The sequence below is a fragment of the Triturus cristatus genome, chromosome 5_2 (genome assembly GCF_964204655.1).
Source record: "Triturus cristatus chromosome 5_2, aTriCri1.1, whole genome shotgun sequence".
In the NCBI taxonomy this organism is placed as follows: domain Eukaryota; kingdom Metazoa; phylum Chordata; class Amphibia; order Caudata; family Salamandridae; genus Triturus; species Triturus cristatus.
The window spans coordinates 575,920,064-575,936,732 of record NC_140588.1 but is presented as its reverse complement, the minus strand read 5'-3'; the positions used below and the strand labels follow the sequence as shown (position 1 = coordinate 575,936,732).

Here is a 16,669-nt window from a genome sequence, read left to right as displayed (position 1 = left end):
CTGCGAGTTCCTACACACCCGCTGAAAACCCATACCAGGGATGGGGCTCGAACCCATGCGGACAACTGTCCATTGGATCTTAAGTCCAACGCCTTAACCACTCGGCCACCCTGGTGAGACCCTAGGTCCTGCCTTACTCAGCTCCCTTTTCATGCTGGCTGCTCCAGCGCAGGCTGTCCAGCAAGAGGTGATTGCAGAGTAAAAAGGCTTTTGCAGGAGGATAAAGGTAATTGCTTATGACAAACACACTGTGTGACACCTAACTTTTCCCCACTCGTACTTTATGGGCAATCTATACAGTGGAGTTAGCTTAGTCACAATAAGGAAGTGAGCAAGGCAGGCTCACAAGAGCATCTCCTCCCTGGTGGTCTAGTGGCTAGGATTCGGCGCTTTCACCGCCGCGGCCCGGGTTCGATTCCCGGTCAGGGAAGATCCCTCTAAGACGTAGACGTGCGTAATTTGTCCACGCAGCTCAGCTTTTTTTAATCGAAGGTCCTTAAAAAGGCACCCCGACCTATAGACGAAAGCAGAGGAAAGGGGCTGGGTCCCCTGTGTCCCAGGTTGCTTTGCTCCCATTGCCCTCAGCCACCTTCATGCGCACGCAGTCCCCCACCCAGTCAGGTGCTCTATGTGGGCGTAAAGTGCAGTACCAGCTCATCAGAAAGGTAAATTGCTGGAAAACCCGGCTGCGATGTATACATCTACTTTGGAGCACTCTTCTCCCTTGCACTCTTGAATCGGTCATTCGCAATGTATTCTTCCAGCAAGCTGAATAACGAGGTAGGTGTGAGAAGGTGTACCAGCTGTCTTTGAGCTATCAGCGGCCACTAGGTGTCCCTCTTGTGATTTCCCGGGGATCCCGATTGTACAGGAATTCGTCGGTTCAGTAGCACGGGGGAGGGGATGGCCTGTGCTTGGAAGTGACAAACAGTCTGGTGGAATCATGAGTGTTTTTTCAAGTTCTGATTCATATTCGCTGTAGAATAAAATATGCTTTCAGCCCCCATGAGCTTTGTCACTAGGAGAGCAGTGTAGGAACTTTTGCTGTATGGCTGTGGGTTCCCTGGTGGTCTAGTGGTTAGGATTCGGCGCTCTCACCGCCGCGGCCCGGGTTCGATTCCCGGTCAGGGAACAGTCCTTCTTCTGCCCTTGAATGCTTTTCCTTCCCGCAGGTCAGGGCTTCTCAAAATGAATTTGCTTTTCTGACAAACAGTTTGCCTAGCATCCCGCAATCTGGCTCCTAATTTGATTTTCGCAAGGTTCCCTTTGAGTTGCTTTCCTCGGCGGGAGGAAAATCTCTTGTGCAAGGCTCTTGAGGAAGTGAGATTCTGTATTCCGAGGTGCGCTTCTTTTCGTAGGCTTCTGACCACATGGTGTGCGGCAGGAAGTCATCTTTGACAGGGCCGCAGGCTTTGTCTCCAAATGGCATCCCGGACCCACTGCAACCCACCTTTTTGCTGAAACGGAAGTCTGGTTCAGGGTAAGAAAAAGCTGAGCTGCACGTACCGAAAGCAGCAGAGCCCAGCGGCGGAGAGGGTGTGGCCAGGGCTGTCTGATTTGCATAGTGACCAGTGGCATCTTGGGAATGTACAGGCTTTGGAGCCTAACGGGTGCTGCAGGGGTCTGCCTGGCCGGAGAAATGCCTGTCTGGCGCTCCCCTCAGGACACACGTGTCTTCCGTTTGAGCATGGAGGGTGAGGGACATGGGTCACCCTCATATACAGGGGTGTGGGCATGGGCAGGATGGGGCGTGGGTGACCCGTCAGGGCATTGCCCGTTTGGAAGCCCGTTCGGAAGGCAAGAGGAGGCGGAGGCGGAGGCGGGAATCTCTGCTCAATTTTTTCCCGAGGCCTGGGGACAAGCCTTTGCACATTTGATCCAGCCGGGCCTGCATCAGCAGATCCTGCTCCGATGGCAAGGGAGAGCCTGCAGGTGTAAATCAAAGAAAGGGGAGAAATCCGCAAGAGGCGGGTTAACAAATTCCAGTGGCAGGCCCATGTTCCCCAGGAAGCAAGTACTTCCTCCTGCTCCCTTCAGTGGGAAAAGACATAGGAGGTGTATTTCTCTAAGCAGGGGCTCTGCGTAGGTGGCACTGCATTGCTTTGGCAAACATCCATGCTAAGTGCAGAGTAGCAGCAGACCCCACAGCTGAGACGTGAATTGGGACTGTTAAGGAAGGGCACTGGGAGGGTGAGGAGGGCAGAGGAAAATGCTTTACAAAAGCATCTGCAAGTTCCTACACACCCGCTGAAAACCCATACCAGGGATGGGGCTCGAACCCATGCGGACAACTGTCCATTGGATCTTAAGTCCAACGCCTTAACCACTCGGCCACCCTGGTGAGACCCTAGGTCCTGCCTTACTCAGCTCCCTTTTCATGCTGGCTGCTCCAGCGCAGGCTGTCCAGCAAGAGGTGATTGCAGAGTAAAAAGGCTTTTGCAGTAGGATAAAGGTAATTGCTTATGACAAACACACTGTGTGACACCTAACTTTTCCCCACTCGTACTTTATGGGCAATCTATACAGTGGAGTTAGCTTAGTCACAATAAGGAAGTGAGCAAGGCAGGCTCACAAGAGCATCTCCTCCCTGGTGGTCTAGTGGCTAGGATTCGGCGCTTTCACCGCCGCGGCCCGGGTTCGATTCCCGCTCAGGGAAGATCCCTCTAAGACGTAGACGTGCGTAATTTGTCCACGCAGCTCAGCTTTTTTTAATCGAAGGTCCTTAAAAAGGCACCCCGACCTATAGACGAAAGCAGAGGAAAGGGGCTGGGTCCCCTGTGTCCCAGGTTGCTTTGCTCCCATTGCCCTCAGCCACCTTCATGCGCACGCAGTCCCCCACCCAGTCAGGTGCTCTATGTGGGCGTAAAGTGCAGTACCAGCTCATCAGAAAGGTAAATTGCTGGAAAACCCGGCTGCGATGTATACATCTACTTTGGAGCACTCTTCTCCCTTGCACTCTTGAATCGGTCATTCGCAATGTATTCTTCCAGCAAGCTGAATAACGAGGTAGGTGTGAGAAGGTGTACCAGCTGTCTTTGAGCTATCAGCGGCCACTAGGTGTCCCTCTTGTGATTTCCCGGGGATCCCGATTGTACAGGAATTCGTCGGTTCAGTAGCACGGGGGAGGGGATGGCCTGTGCTTGGAAGTGACAAACAGTCTGGTGGAATCATGAGTGTTTTTTCAAGTTCTGATTCATATTCGCTGTAGAATAAAATATGCTTTCAGCCCCCATGAGCTTTGTCACTAGGAGAGCAGTGTAGGAACTTTTGCTGTATGGCTGTGGGTTCCCTGGTGGTCTAGTGGTTAGGATTCGGCGCTCTCACCGCCGCGGCCCGGGTTCGATTCCCGGTCAGGGAACAGTCCTTCTTCTGCCCTTGAATGCTTTTCCTTCCCGCAGGTCAGGGCTTCTCAAAATGAATTTGCTTTTCTGACAAACAGTTTGCCTAGCATCCCGCAATCTGGCTCCTAATTTGATTTTCGCAAGGTTCCCTTTGAGTTGCTTTCCTCGGCGGGAGGAAAATCTCTTGTGCAAGGCTCTTGAGGAAGTGAGATTCTGTATTCCGAGGTGCGCTTCTTTTCGTAGGCTTCTGACCACATGGTGTGCGGCAGGAAGTCATCTTTGACAGGGCCGCAGGCTTTGTCTCCAAATGGCATCCCGGACCCACTGCAACCCACCTTTTTGCTGAAACGGAAGTCTGGTTCAGGGTAAGAAAAAGCTGAGCTGCACGTACCGAAAGCAGCAGAGCCCAGCGGCGGAGAGGGTGTGGCCAGGGCTGTCTGATTTGCATAGTGACCAGTGGCATCTTGGGAATGTACAGGCTTTGGAGCCTAACGGGTGCTGCAGGGGTCTGCCTGGCCGGAGAAATGCCTGTCTGGCGCTCCCCTCAGGACACACGTGTCTTCCGTTCGAGCATGGAGGGTGAGGGACATGGGTCACCCTCATATACAGGGGTGTGGGCATGGGCAGGATGGGGCGTGGGTGACCCGTCAGGGCATTGCCCGTTTGGAAGCCCGTTCGGAAGGCAAGAGGAGGCGGAGGCGGAGGCGGGAATCTCTGCTCAATTTTTTCCCGAGGCCTGGGGACAAGCCTTTGCACATTTGATCCAGCCGGGCCTGCATCAGCAGATCCTGCTCCGATGGCAAGGGAGAGCCTGCAGGTGTAAATCAAAGAAAGGGGAGAAATCCGCAAGAGGCGGGTTAACAAATTCCAGTGGCAGGCCCATGTTCCCCAGGAAGCAAGTACTTCCTCCTGCTCCCTTCAGTGGGAAAAGACATAGGAGGTGTATTTCTCTAAGCAGGGGCTCTGCGTAGGTGGCACTGCATTGCTTTGGCAAACATCCATGCTAAGTGCAGAGTAGCAGCAGACCCCACAGCTGAGACGTGAATTGGGACTGTTAAGGAAGGGCACTGGGAGGGTGAGGAGGGCAGAGGAAAATGCTTTACAAAAGCATCTGCAAGTTCCTACACACCCGCTGAAAACCCATACCAGGGATGGGGCTCGAACCCATGCGGACAACTGTCCATTGGATCTTAAGTCCAACGCCTTAACCACTCGGCCACCCTGGTGAGACCCTAGGTCCTGCCTTACTCAGCTCCCTTTTCATGCTGGCTGCTCCAGCGCAGGCTGTCCAGCAAGAGGTGATTGCAGAGTAAAAAGGCTTTTGCAGGAGGATAAAGGTAATTGCTTATGACAAACACACTGTGTGACACCTAACTTTTCCCCACTCGTACTTTATGGGCAATCTATACAGTGGAGTTAGCTTAGTCACAATAAGGAAGTGAGCAAGGCAGGCTCACAAGAGCATCTCCTCCCTGGTGGTCTAGTGGCTAGGATTCGGCGCTTTCACCGCCGCGGCCCGGGTTCGATTCCCGGTCAGGGAAGATCCCTCTAAGACGTAGACGTGCGTAATTTGTCCACGCAGCTCAGCTTTTTTTAATCGAAGGTCCTTAAAAAGGCACCCGAGACCTATAGACGAAAGCAGAGGAAAGGGGCTGGGTCCCCTGTGTCCCAGGTTGCTTTGCTCCCATTGCCCTCAGCCACCTTCATGCGCACGCAGTCCCCCACCCAGTCAGGTGCTCTATGTGGGCGTAAAGTGCAGTACCAGCTCATCAGAAAGGTAAATTGCTGGAAAACCCGGCTGCGATGTATACATCTACTTTGGAGCACTCTTCTCCCTTGCACTCTTGAATCGGTCATTCGCAATGTATTCTTCCAGCAAGCTGAATAACGAGGTAGGTGTGAGAAGGTGTACCAGCTGTCTTTGAGCTATCAGCGGCCACTAGGTGTCCCTCTTGTGATTTCCCGGGGATCCCGATTGTACAGGAATTCGTCGGTTCAGTAGCACGGGGGAGGGGATGGCCTGTGCTTGGAAGTGACAAACAGTCTGGTGGAATCATGAGTGTTTTTTCAAGTTCTGATTCATATTCGCTGTAGAATAAAATATGCTTTCAGCCCCCATGAGCTTTGTCACTAGGAGAGCAGTGTAGGAACTTTTGCTGTATGGCTGTGGGTTCCCTGGTGGTCTAGTGGTTAGGATTCGGCGCTCTCACCGCCGCGGCCCGGGTTCGATTCCCGGTCAGGGAACAGTCCTTCTTCTGCCCTTGAATGCTTTTCCTTCCCGCAGGTCAGGGCTTCTCAAAATGAATTTGCTTTTCTGACAAACAGTTTGCCTAGCATCCCGCAATCTGGCTCCTAATTTGATTTTCGCAAGGTTCCCTTTGAGTTGCTTTCCTCGGCGGGAGGAAAATCTCTTGTGCAAGGCTCTTGAGGAAGTGAGATTCTGTATTCCGAGGTGCGCTTCTTTTCGTAGGCTTCTGACCACATGGTGTGCGGCAGGAAGTCATCTTTGACAGGGCCGCAGGCTTTGTCTCCAAATGGCATCCCGGACCCACTGCAACCCACCTTTTTGCTGAAACGGAAGTCTGGTTCAGGGTAAGAAAAAGCTGAGCTGCACGTACCGAAAGCAGCAGAGCCCAGCGGCGGAGAGGGTGTGGCCAGGGCTGTCTGATTTGCATAGTGACCAGTGGCATCTTGGGAATGTACAGGCTTTGGAGCCTAACGGGTGCTGCAGGGGTCTGCCTGGCCGGAGAAATGCCTGTCTGGCGCTCCCCTCAGGACACACGTGTCTTCCGTTCGAGCATGGAGGGTGAGGGACATGGGTCACCCTAATATACAGGGGTGTGGGCATGGGCAGGATGGGGCGTGGGTGACCCGTCAGGGCATTGCCCGTTTGGAAGCCCGTTCGGAAGGCAAGAGGAGGCGGAGGCGGGAATCTCTGCTCAATTTTTTCCCGAGGCCTGGGGACAAGCCTTTGCACATTTGATCCAGCCGGGCCTGCATCAGCAGATCCTGCTCCGATGGCAAGGGAGAGCCTGCAGGTGTAAATCAAAGAAAGGGGAGAAATCCGCAAGAGGCGGGTTAACAAATTCCAGTGGCAGGCCCATGTTCCCCAGGAAGCAAGTACTTCCTCCTGCTCCCTTCAGTGGGAAAAGACATAGGAGGTGTATTTCTCTAAGCAGGGGCTCTGCGTAGGTGGCACTGCATTGCTTTGGCAAACATCCATGCTAAGTGCAGAGTAGCAGCAGACCCCACAGCTGAGACGTGAATTGGGACTGTTAAGGAAGGGCACTGGGAGGGTGAGGAGGGCAGAGGAACATGCTTTACAAAAGCATCTGCAAGTTCCTACACACCCGCTGAAAACCCATACCAGGGATGGGGCTCGAACCCATGCGGACAACTGTCCATTGGATCTTAAGTCCAACGCCTTAACCACTCGGCCACCCTGGTGAGACCCTAGGTCCTGCCTTACTCAGCTCCCTTTTCATGCTGGCTGCTCCAGCGCAGGCTGTCCAGCAAGAGGTGATTGCAGAGTAAAAAGGCTTTTGCAGGAGGATAAAGGTAATTGCTTATGACAAACACACTGTGTGACACCTAACTTTTCCCCACTCGTACTTTATGGGCAATCTATACAGTGGAGTTAGCTTAGTCACAATAAGGAAGTGAGCAAGGCAGGCTCACAAGAGCATCTCCTCCCTGGTGGTCTAGTGGCTAGGATTCGGCGCTTTCACCGCCGCGGCCCGGGTTCGATTCCCGGTCAGGGAAGATCCCTCTAAGACGTAGACGTGCGTAATTTGTCCACGCAGCTCAGCTTTTTTTAATCGAAGGTCCTTAAAAAGGCACCCCGACCTATAGACGAAAGCAGAGGAAAGGGGCTGGGTCCCCTGTGTCCCAGGTTGCTTTGCTCCCATTGCCCTCAGCCACCTTCATGCGCACGCAGTCCCCCACCCAGTCAGGTGCTCTATGTGGGCGTAAAGTGCAGTACCAGCTCATCAGAAAGGTAAATTGCTGGAAAACCCGGCTGCGATGTATACATCTACTTTGGAGCACTCTTCTCCCTTGCACTCTTGAATCGGTCATTCGCAATGTATTCTTCCAGCAAGCTGAATAACGAGGTAGGTGTGAGAAGGTGTACCAGCTGTCTTTGAGCTATCAGCGGCCACTAGGTGTCCCTCTTGTGATTTCCCGGGGATCCCGATTGTACAGGAATTCGTCGGTTCAGTAGCACGGGGGAGGGGATGGCCTGTGCTTGGAAGTGACAAACAGTCTGGTGGAATCATGAGTGTTTTTTCAAGTTCTGATTCATATTCGCTGTAGAATAAAATATGCTTTCAGCCCCCATGAGCTTTGTCACTAGGAGAGCAGTGTAGGAACTTTTGCTGTATGGCTGTGGGTTCCCTGGTGGTCTAGTGGTTAGGATTCGGCGCTCTCACCGCCGCGGCCCGGGTTCGATTCCCGGTCAGGGAACAGTCCTTCTTCTGCCCTTGAATGCTTTTCCTTCCCGCAGGTCAGGGCTTCTCAAAATGAATTTGCTTTTCTGACAAACAGTTTGCCTAGCATCCCGCAATCTGGCTCCTAATTTGATTTTCGCAAGGTTCCCTTTGAGTTGCTTTCCTCGGCGGGAGGAAAATCTCTTGTGCAAGGCTCTTGAGGAAGTGAGATTCTGTATTCCGAGGTGCGCTTCTTTTCGTAGGCTTCTGACCACATGGTGTGCGGCAGGAAGTCATCTTTGACAGGGCCGCAGGCTTTGTCTCCAAATGGCATCCCGGACCCACTGCAACCCACCTTTTTGCTGAAACGGAAGTCTGGTTCAGGGTAAGAAAAAGCTGAGCTGCACGTACCGAAAGCAGCAGAGCCCAGCGGCGGAGAGGGTGTGGCCAGGGCTGTCTGATTTGCATAGTGACCAGTGGCATCTTGGGAATGTACAGGCTTTGGAGCCTAACGGGTGCTGCAGGGGTCTGCCTGGCCGGAGAAATGCCTGTCTGGCGCTCCCCTCAGGACACACGTGTCTTCCGTTCGAGCATGGAGGGTGAGGGACATGGGTCACCCTCATATACAGGGGTGTGGGCATGGGCAGGATGGGGCGTGGGGGACCCGTCAGGGCATTGCCCGTTTGGAAGCCCGTTCGGAAGGCAAGAGGAGGAGGAGGCGGAGGCGGAGGCGGGAATCTCTGCTCAATTTTTTCCCGAGGCCTGGGGACAAGCCTTTGCACATTTGATCCAGCCGGGCCTGCATCAGCAGATCCTGCTCCGATGGCAAGGGAGAGCCTGCAGGTGTAAATCAAAGAAAGGGGAGAAATCCGCAAGAGGCGGGTTAACAAATTCCAGTGGCAGGCCCATGTTCCCCAGGAAGCAAGTACTTCCTCCTGCTCCCTTCAGTGGGAAAAGACATAGGAGGTGTATTTCTCTAAGCAGGGGCTCTGCGTAGGTGGCACTGCATTGCTTTGGGAAGCATCCATGCTAAGTGCAGAGTAGCAGCAGACCCCACAGCTGAGACGTGAATTGGGACTGTTAAGGAAGGGCACTGGGAGGGTGAGGAGGGCAGAGGAAAATGCTTTAAAAAAGCATCTGCGAGTTCCTACACACCCGCTGAAAACCCATACCAGGGATGGGGCTCGAACCCATGCGGACAACTGTCCATTGGATCTTAAGTCCAACGCCTTAACCACTCGGCCACCCTGGTGAGACCCTAGGTCCTGCCTTACTCAGCTCCCTTTTCATGCTGGCTGCTCCAGCGCAGGCTGTCCAGCAAGAGGTGATTGCAGAGTAAAAAGGCTTTTGCAGGAGGATAAAGGTAATTGCTTATGACAAACACACTGTGTGACACCTAACTTTTCCCCACTCGTACTTTATGGGCAATCTATACAGTGGAGTTAGCTTAGTCACAATAAGGAAGTGAGCAAGGCAGGCTCACAAGAGCATCTCCTCCCTGGTGGTCTAGTGGCTAGGATTCGGCGCTTTCACCGCCGCGGCCCGGGTTCGATTCCCGGTCAGGGAAGATCCCTCTAAGACGTAGACGTGCGTAATTTGTCCACGCAGCTCAGCTTTTTTTAATCGAAGGTCCTTAAAAAGGCACCCCGACCTATAGACGAAAGCAGAGGAAAGGGGCTGGGTCCCCTGTGTCCCAGGTTGCTTTGCTCCCATTGCCCTCAGCCACCTTCATGCGCACGCAGTCCCCCACCCAGTCAGGTGCTCTATGTGGGCGTAAAGTGCAGTACCAGCTCATCAGAAAGGTAAATTGCTGGAAAACCCGGCTGCGATGTATACATCTACTTTGGAGCACTCTTCTCCCTTGCACTCTTGAATCGGTCATTCGCAATGTATTCTTCCAGCAAGCTGAATAACGAGGTAGGTGTGAGAAGGTGTACCAGCTGTCTTTGAGCTATCAGCGGCCACTAGGTGTCCCTCTTGTGATTTCCCGGGGATCCCGATTGTACAGGAATTCGTCGGTTCAGTAGCACGGGGGAGGGGATGGCCTGTGCTTGGAACTGACAAACAGTCTGGTGGAATCATGAGTGTTTTTTCAAGTTCTGATTCATATTCGCTGTAGAATAAAATATGCTTTCAGCCCCCATGAGCTTTGTCACTAGGAGAGCAGTGTAGGAACTTTTGCTGTATGGCTGTGGGTTCCCTGGTGGTCTAGTGGTTAGGATTCGGCGCTCTCACCGCCGCGGCCCGGGTTCGATTCCCGGTCAGGGAACAGTCCTTCTTCTGCCCTTGAATGCTTTTCCTTCCCGCAGGTCAGGGCTTCTCAAAATGAATTTGCTTTTCTGACAAACAGTTTGCCTAGCATCCCGCAATCTGGCTCCTAATTTGATTTTCGCAAGGTTCCCTTTGAGTTGCTTTCCTCGGCGGGAGGAAAATCTCTTGTGCAAGGCTCTTGAGGAAGTGAGATTCTGTATTCCGAGGTGCGCTTCTTTTCGTAGGCTTCTGACCACATGGTGTGCGGCAGGAAGTCATCTTTGACAGGGCCGCAGGCTTTGTCTCCAAATGGCATCCCGGACCCACTGCAACCCACCTTTTTGCTGAAACGGAAGTCTGGTTCAGGGTAAGAAAAAGCTGAGCTGCACGTACCGAAAGCAGCAGAGCCCAGCGGCGGAGAGGGTGTGGCCAGGGCTGTCTGATTTGCATAGTGACCAGTGGCATCTTGGGAATGTACAGGCTTTGGAGCCTAACGGGTGCTGCAGGGGTCTGCCTGGCCGGAGAAATGCCTGTCTGGCGCTCCCCTCAGGACACACGTGTCTTCCGTTCGAGCATGGAGGGTGAGGGACATGGGTCACCCTCATATACAGGGGTGTGGGCATGGGCAGGATGGGGCGTGGGGGACCCGTCAGGGCATTGCCCGTTTGGAAGCCCGTTCGGAAGGCAAGAGGAGGCGGAGGCGGAGGCGGGAATCTCTGCTCAATTTTTTCCCGAGGCCTGGGGACAAGCCTTTGCACATTTGATCCAGCCGGGCCTGCATCAGCAGATCCTGCTCCGATGGCAAGGGAGAGCCTGCAGGTGTAAATCAAAGAAAGGGGAGAAATCCGCAAGAGGCGGGTTAACAAATTCCAGTGGCAGGCCCATGTTCCCCAGGAAGCAAGTACTTCCTCCTGCTCCCTTCAGTGGGAAAAGACATAGGAGGTGTATTTCTCTAAGCAGGGGCTCTGCGTAGGTGGCACTGCATTGCTTTGGCAAACATCCATGCTAAGTGCAGAGTAGCAGCAGACCCCACAGCTGAGACGTGAATTGGGACTGTTAAGGAAGGGCACTGGGAGGGTGAGGAGGGCAGAGGAAAATGCTTTACAAAAGCATCTGCAAGTTCCTACACACCCGCTGAAAACCCATACCAGGGATGGGGCTCGAACCCATGCGGACAACTGTCCATTGGATCTTAAGTCCAACGCCTTAACCACTCGGCCACCCTGGTGAGACCCTAGGTCCTGCCTTACTCAGCTCCCTTTTCATGCTGGCTGCTCCAGCGCAGGCTGTCCAGCAAGAGGTGATTGCAGAGTAAAAAGGCTTTTGCAGGAGGATAAAGGTAATTGCTTATGACAAACACACTGTGTGACACCTAACTTTTCCCCACTCGTACTTTATGGGCAATCTATACAGTGGAGTTAGCTTAGTCACAATAAGGAAGTGAGCAAGGCAGGCTCACAAGAGCATCTCCTCCCTGGTGGTCTAGTGGCTAGGATTCGGCGCTTTCACCGCCGCGGCCCGGGTTCGATTCCCGGTCAGGGAAGATCCCTCTAAGACGTAGACGTGCGTAATTTGTCCACGCAGCTCAGCTTTTTTTAATCGAAGGTCCTTAAAAAGGCACCCGAGACCTATAGACGAAAGCAGAGGAAAGGGGCTGGGTCCCCTGTGTCCCAGGTTGCTTTGCTCCCATTGCCCTCAGCCACCTTCATGCGCACGCAGTCCCCCACCCAGTCAGGTGCTCTATGTGGGCGTAAAGTGCAGTACCAGCTCATCAGAAAGGTAAATTGCTGGAAAACCCGGCTGCGATGTATACATCTACTTTGGAGCACTCTTCTCCCTTGCACTCTTGAATCGGTCATTCGCAATGTATTCTTCCAGCAAGCTGAATAACGAGGTAGGTGTGAGAAGGTGTACCAGCTGTCTTTGAGCTATCAGCGGCCACTAGGTGTCCCTCTTGTGATTTCCCGGGGATCCCGATTGTACAGGAATTCGTCGGTTCAGTAGCACGGGGGAGGGGATGGCCTGTGCTTGGAAGTGACAAACAGTCTGGTGGAATCATGAGTGTTTTTTCAAGTTCTGATTCATATTCGCTGTAGAATAAAATATGCTTTCAGCCCCCATGAGCTTTGTCACTAGGAGAGCAGTGTAGGAACTTTTGCTGTATGGCTGTGGGTTCCCTGGTGGTCTAGTGGTTAGGATTCGGCGCTCTCACCGCCGCGGCCCGGGTTCGATTCCCGGTCAGGGAACAGTCCTTCTTCTGCCCTTGAATGCTTTTCCTTCCCGCAGGTCAGGGCTTCTCAAAATGAATTTGCTTTTCTGACAAACAGTTTGCCTAGCATCCCGCAATCTGGCTCCTAATTTGATTTTCGCAAGGTTCCCTTTGAGTTGCTTTCCTCGGCGGGAGGAAAATCTCTTGTGCAAGGCTCTTGAGGAAGTGAGATTCTGTATTCCGAGGTGCGCTTCTTTTCGTAGGCTTCTGACCACATGGTGTGCGGCAGGAAGTCATCTTTGACAGGGCCGCAGGCTTTGTCTCCAAATGGCATCCCGGACCCACTGCAACCCACCTTTTTGCTGAAACGGAAGTCTGGTTCAGGGTAAGAAAAAGCTGAGCTGCACGTACCGAAAGCAGCAGAGCCCAGCGGCGGAGAGGGTGTGGCCAGGGCTGTCTGATTTGCATAGTGACCAGTGGCATCTTGGGAATGTACAGGCTTTGGAGCCTAACGGGTGCTGCAGGGGTCTGCCTGGCCGGAGAAATGCCTGTCTGGCGCTCCCCTCAGGACACACGTGTCTTCCGTTCGAGCATGGAGGGTGAGGGACATGGGTCACCCTAATATACAGGGGTGTGGGCATGGGCAGGATGGGGCGTGGGTGACCCGTCAGGGCATTGCCCGTTTGGAAGCCCGTTCGGAAGGCAAGAGGAGGCGGAGGCGGAGGCGGGAATCTCTGCTCAATTTTTTCCCGAGGCCTGGGGACAAGCCTTTGCACATTTGATCCAGCCGGGCCTGCATCAGCAGATCCTGCTCCGATGGCAAGGGAGAGCCTGCAGGTGTAAATCAAAGAAAGGGGAGAAATCCGCAAGAGGCGGGTTAACAAATTCCAGTGGCAGGCCCATGTTCCCCAGGAAGCAAGTACTTCCTCCTGCTCCCTTCAGTGGGAAAAGACATAGGAGGTGTATTTCTCTAAGCAGGGGCTCTGCGTAGGTGGCACTGCATTGCTTTGGCAAACATCCATGCTAAGTGCAGAGTAGCAGCAGACCCCACAGCTGAGACGTGAATTGGGACTGTTAAGGAAGGGCACTGGGAGTGTGAGGAGGGCAGAGGAACATGCTTTACAAAAGCATCTGCAAGTTCCTACACACCCGCTGAAAACCCATACCAGGGATGGGGCTCGAACCCATGCGGACAACTGTCCATTGGATCTTAAGTCCAACGCCTTAACCACTCGGCCACCCTGGTGAGACCCTAGGTCCTGCCTTACTCAGCTCCCTTTTCATGCTGGCTGCTCCAGCGCAGGCTGTCCAGCAAGAGGTGATTGCAGAGTAAAAAGGCTTTTGCAGGAGGATAAAGGTAATTGCTTATGACAAACACACTGTGTGACACCTAACTTTTCCCCACTCGTACTTTATGGGCAATCTATACAGTGGAGTTAGCTTAGTCACAATAAGGAAGTGAGCAAGGCAGGCTCACAAGAGCATCTCCTCCCTGGTGGTCTAGTGGCTAGGATTCGGCGCTTTCACCGCCGCGGCTCGGGTTCGATTCCCGGTCAGGGAAGATCCCTCTAAGACGTAGACGTGCGTAATTTGTCCACGCAGCTCAGCTTTTTTTAATCGAAGGTCCTTAAAAAGGCACCCCGACCTATAGACGAAAGCAGAGGAAAGGGGCTGGGTCCCCTGTGTCCCAGGTTGCTTTGCTCCCATTGCCCTCAGCGACCTTCATGCGCACGCAGTCCCCCACCCAGTCAGGTGCTCTATGTGGGCGTAAAGTGCAGTACCAGCTCATCAGAAAGGTAAATTGCTGGAAAACCCGGCTGCGATGTATACATCTACTTTGGAGCACTCTTCTCCCTTGCACTCTTGAATCGGTCATTCGCAATGTATTCTTCCAGCAAGCTGAATAACGAGGTAGGTGTGAGAAGGTGTACCAGCTGTCTTTGAGCTATCAGCGGCCACTAGGTGTCCCTCTTGTGATTTCCCGGGGATCCCGATTGTACAGGAATTCGTCGGTTCAGTAGCACGGGGGAGGGGATGGCCTGTGCTTGGAAGTGACAAACAGTCTGGTGGAATCATGAGTGTTTTTTCAAGTTCTGATTCATATTCGCTGTAGAATAAAATATGCTTTCAGCCCCCATGAGCTTTGTCACTAGGAGAGCAGTGTAGGAACTTTTGCTGTATGGCTGTGGGTTCCCTGGTGGTCTAGTGGTTAGGATTCGGCGCTCTCACTGCCGCGGCCCGGGTTCGATTCCCGGTCAGGGAACAGTCCTTCTTCTGCCCTTGAATGCTTTTCCTTCCCGCAGGTCAGGGCTTCTCAAAATGAATTTGCTTTTCTGACAAACAGTTTGCCTAGCATCCCGCAATCTGGCTCCTAATTTGATTTTCGCAAGGTTCCCTTTGAGTTGCTTTCCTCGGCGGGAGGAAAATCTCTTGTGCAAGGCTCTTGAGGAAGTGAGATTCTGTATTCCGAGGTGCGCTTCTTTTCGTAGGCTTCTGACCACATGGTGTGCGGCAGGAAGTCATCTTTGACAGGGCCGCAGGCTTTGTCTCCAAATGGCATCCCGGACCCACTGCAACCCACCTTTTTGCTGAAACGGAAGTCTGGTTCAGGGTAAGAAAAAGCTGAGCTGCACGTACCGAAAGCAGCAGAGCCCAGCGGCGGAGAGGGTGTGGCCAGGGCTGTCTGATTTGCATAGTGACCAGTGGCATCTTGGGAATGTACAGGCTTTGGAGCCTAACGGGTGCTGCAGGGGTCTGCCTGGCCGGAGAAATGCCTGTCTGGCGCTCCCCTCAGGACACACGTGTCTTCCGTTCGAGCATGGAGGGTGAGGGACATGGGTCACCCTCATATACAGGGGTGTGGGCATGGGCAGGATGGGGCGTGGGGGACCCGTCAGGGCATTGCCCGTTTGGAAGCCCGTTCGGAAGGCAAGAGGAGGAGGAGGCGGAGGCGGAGGCGGGAATCTCTGCTCAATTTTTTCCCGAGGCCTGGGGACAAGCCTTTGCACATTTGATCCAGCCGGGCCTGCATCAGCAGATCCTGCTCCGATGGCAAGGGAGAGCCTGCAGGTGTAAATCAAAGAAAGGGGAGAAATCCGCAAGAGGCGGGTTAACAAATTCCAGTGGCAGGCCCATGTTCCCCAGGAAGCAAGTACTTCCTCCTGCTCCCTTCAGTGGGAAAAGACATAGGAGGTGTATTTCTCTAAGCAGGGGCTCTGCGTAGGTGGCACTGCATTGCTTTGGGAAGCATCCATGCTAAGTGCAGAGTAGCAGCAGACCCCACAGCTGAGACGTGAATTGGGACTGTTAAGGAAGGGCACTGGGAGGGTGAGGAGGGCAGAGGAAAATGCTTTAAAAAAGCATCTGCGAGTTCCTACACACCCGCTGAAAACCCATACCAGGGATGGGGCTCGAACCCATGCGGACAACTGTCCATTGGATCTTAAGTCCAACGCCTTAACCACTCGGCCACCCTGGTGAGACCCTAGGTCCTGCCTTACTCAGCTCCCTTTTCATGCTGGCTGCTCCAGCGCAGGCTGTCCAGCAAGAGGTGATTGCAGAGTAAAAAGGCTTTTGCAGGAGGATAAAGGTAATTGCTTATGACAAACACACTGTGTGACACCTAACTTTTCCCCACTCGTACTTTATGGGCAATCTATACAGTGGAGTTAGCTTAGTCACAATAAGGAAGTGAGCAAGGCAGGCTTACAAGAGCATCTCCTCCCTGGTGGTCTAGTGGCTAGGATTCGGCGCTTTCACCGCCGCGGCCCGGGTTCGATTCCCGGTCAGGGAAGATCCCTCTAAGACGTAGACGTGCGTAATTTGTCCACGCAGCTCAGCTTTTTTTAATCGAAGGTCCTTAAAAAGGCACCCCGACCTATAGACGAAAGCAGAGGAAAGGGGCTGGGTCCCCTGTGTCCCAGGTTGCTTTGCTCCCATTGCCCTCAGCCACCTTCATGCGCACGCAGTCCCCCACCCAGTCAGGTGCTCTATGTGGGCGTAAAGTGCAGTACCAGCTCATCAGAAAGGTAAATTGCTGGAAAACCCGGCTGCGATGTATACATCTACTTTGGAGCACTCTTCTCCCTTGCACTCTTGAATCGGTCATTCGCAATGTATTCTTCCAGCAAGCTGAATAACGAGGTAGGTGTGAGAAGGTGTACCAGCTGTCTTTGAGCTATCAGCGGCCACTAGGTGTCCCTCTTGTGATTTCCCGGGGATCCCGATTGTACAGGAATTCGTCGGTTCAGTAGCACGGGGGAGGGGATGGCCTGTGCTTGGAACTGACAAACAGTCTGGTGGAATCATGAGTGTTTTTTCAAGTTCTGATTCATATTCGCTGTAGAATAAAATATGCTTTCAGCCCCCATGAGCTTTGTCACTAGGAGAGCAGTGTAGGAACTTTTGCTGTATGGCTGTGGGTTCCCTGGTGGTCTAGTGGT

The 16,669-nt window shown here is 53.3% G+C and overlaps 20 non-coding genes across 20 annotated transcripts; 12 read left to right on the top strand and 8 right to left on the bottom strand.

Moving 5' to 3' along the window:
• Nucleotides 1-32: 32 nt before the first annotated feature.
• Nucleotides 33-115, bottom strand: TRNAL-UAA (transfer RNA leucine (anticodon UAA)). The gene has a single exon. It is a non-coding gene; the product is annotated as a tRNA-Leu (tRNA).
• Nucleotides 116-358: 243 nt separating this feature from the next.
• Nucleotides 359-430, top strand: TRNAE-UUC (transfer RNA glutamic acid (anticodon UUC)). Its single transcript has one exon. It is a non-coding gene; the product is annotated as a tRNA-Glu (tRNA).
• A 630-nt stretch (nt 431-1,060) lies between these two features.
• On the top strand, nt 1,061-1,132 carry TRNAE-CUC (transfer RNA glutamic acid (anticodon CUC)). Its single transcript has one exon. It is a non-coding gene; the product is annotated as a tRNA-Glu (tRNA).
• A 1,126-nt stretch (nt 1,133-2,258) lies between these two features.
• TRNAL-UAA (transfer RNA leucine (anticodon UAA)) lies at nt 2,259-2,341 on the bottom strand. Its single transcript has one exon. It is a non-coding gene; the product is annotated as a tRNA-Leu (tRNA).
• A 945-nt stretch (nt 2,342-3,286) lies between these two features.
• On the top strand, nt 3,287-3,358 carry TRNAE-CUC (transfer RNA glutamic acid (anticodon CUC)). Its single transcript has one exon. It is a non-coding gene; the product is annotated as a tRNA-Glu (tRNA).
• Nucleotides 3,359-4,484: 1,126 nt separating this feature from the next.
• TRNAL-UAA (transfer RNA leucine (anticodon UAA)) lies at nt 4,485-4,567 on the bottom strand. The gene has a single exon. It is a non-coding gene; the product is annotated as a tRNA-Leu (tRNA).
• A 243-nt stretch (nt 4,568-4,810) lies between these two features.
• TRNAE-UUC (transfer RNA glutamic acid (anticodon UUC)) lies at nt 4,811-4,882 on the top strand. The gene has a single exon. It is a non-coding gene; the product is annotated as a tRNA-Glu (tRNA).
• Nucleotides 4,883-5,513: 631 nt separating this feature from the next.
• On the top strand, nt 5,514-5,585 carry TRNAE-CUC (transfer RNA glutamic acid (anticodon CUC)). The gene has a single exon. It is a non-coding gene; the product is annotated as a tRNA-Glu (tRNA).
• A 1,120-nt stretch (nt 5,586-6,705) lies between these two features.
• On the bottom strand, nt 6,706-6,788 carry TRNAL-UAA (transfer RNA leucine (anticodon UAA)). The gene has a single exon. It is a non-coding gene; the product is annotated as a tRNA-Leu (tRNA).
• Nucleotides 6,789-7,031: 243 nt separating this feature from the next.
• On the top strand, nt 7,032-7,103 carry TRNAE-UUC (transfer RNA glutamic acid (anticodon UUC)). The gene has a single exon. It is a non-coding gene; the product is annotated as a tRNA-Glu (tRNA).
• A 630-nt stretch (nt 7,104-7,733) lies between these two features.
• On the top strand, nt 7,734-7,805 carry TRNAE-CUC (transfer RNA glutamic acid (anticodon CUC)). Its single transcript has one exon. It is a non-coding gene; the product is annotated as a tRNA-Glu (tRNA).
• Nucleotides 7,806-8,937: 1,132 nt separating this feature from the next.
• On the bottom strand, nt 8,938-9,020 carry TRNAL-UAA (transfer RNA leucine (anticodon UAA)). Its single transcript has one exon. It is a non-coding gene; the product is annotated as a tRNA-Leu (tRNA).
• A 243-nt stretch (nt 9,021-9,263) lies between these two features.
• Nucleotides 9,264-9,335, top strand: TRNAE-UUC (transfer RNA glutamic acid (anticodon UUC)). Its single transcript has one exon. It is a non-coding gene; the product is annotated as a tRNA-Glu (tRNA).
• Nucleotides 9,336-9,965: 630 nt separating this feature from the next.
• On the top strand, nt 9,966-10,037 carry TRNAE-CUC (transfer RNA glutamic acid (anticodon CUC)). Its single transcript has one exon. It is a non-coding gene; the product is annotated as a tRNA-Glu (tRNA).
• Nucleotides 10,038-11,163: 1,126 nt separating this feature from the next.
• On the bottom strand, nt 11,164-11,246 carry TRNAL-UAA (transfer RNA leucine (anticodon UAA)). Its single transcript has one exon. It is a non-coding gene; the product is annotated as a tRNA-Leu (tRNA).
• A 243-nt stretch (nt 11,247-11,489) lies between these two features.
• Nucleotides 11,490-11,561, top strand: TRNAE-UUC (transfer RNA glutamic acid (anticodon UUC)). Its single transcript has one exon. It is a non-coding gene; the product is annotated as a tRNA-Glu (tRNA).
• Nucleotides 11,562-12,192: 631 nt separating this feature from the next.
• Nucleotides 12,193-12,264, top strand: TRNAE-CUC (transfer RNA glutamic acid (anticodon CUC)). The gene has a single exon. It is a non-coding gene; the product is annotated as a tRNA-Glu (tRNA).
• A 1,126-nt stretch (nt 12,265-13,390) lies between these two features.
• TRNAL-UAA (transfer RNA leucine (anticodon UAA)) lies at nt 13,391-13,473 on the bottom strand. The gene has a single exon. It is a non-coding gene; the product is annotated as a tRNA-Leu (tRNA).
• A 2,149-nt stretch (nt 13,474-15,622) lies between these two features.
• TRNAL-UAA (transfer RNA leucine (anticodon UAA)) lies at nt 15,623-15,705 on the bottom strand. The gene has a single exon. It is a non-coding gene; the product is annotated as a tRNA-Leu (tRNA).
• Nucleotides 15,706-15,948: 243 nt separating this feature from the next.
• Nucleotides 15,949-16,020, top strand: TRNAE-UUC (transfer RNA glutamic acid (anticodon UUC)). Its single transcript has one exon. It is a non-coding gene; the product is annotated as a tRNA-Glu (tRNA).
• Nucleotides 16,021-16,669: the final 649 nt, after the last annotated feature.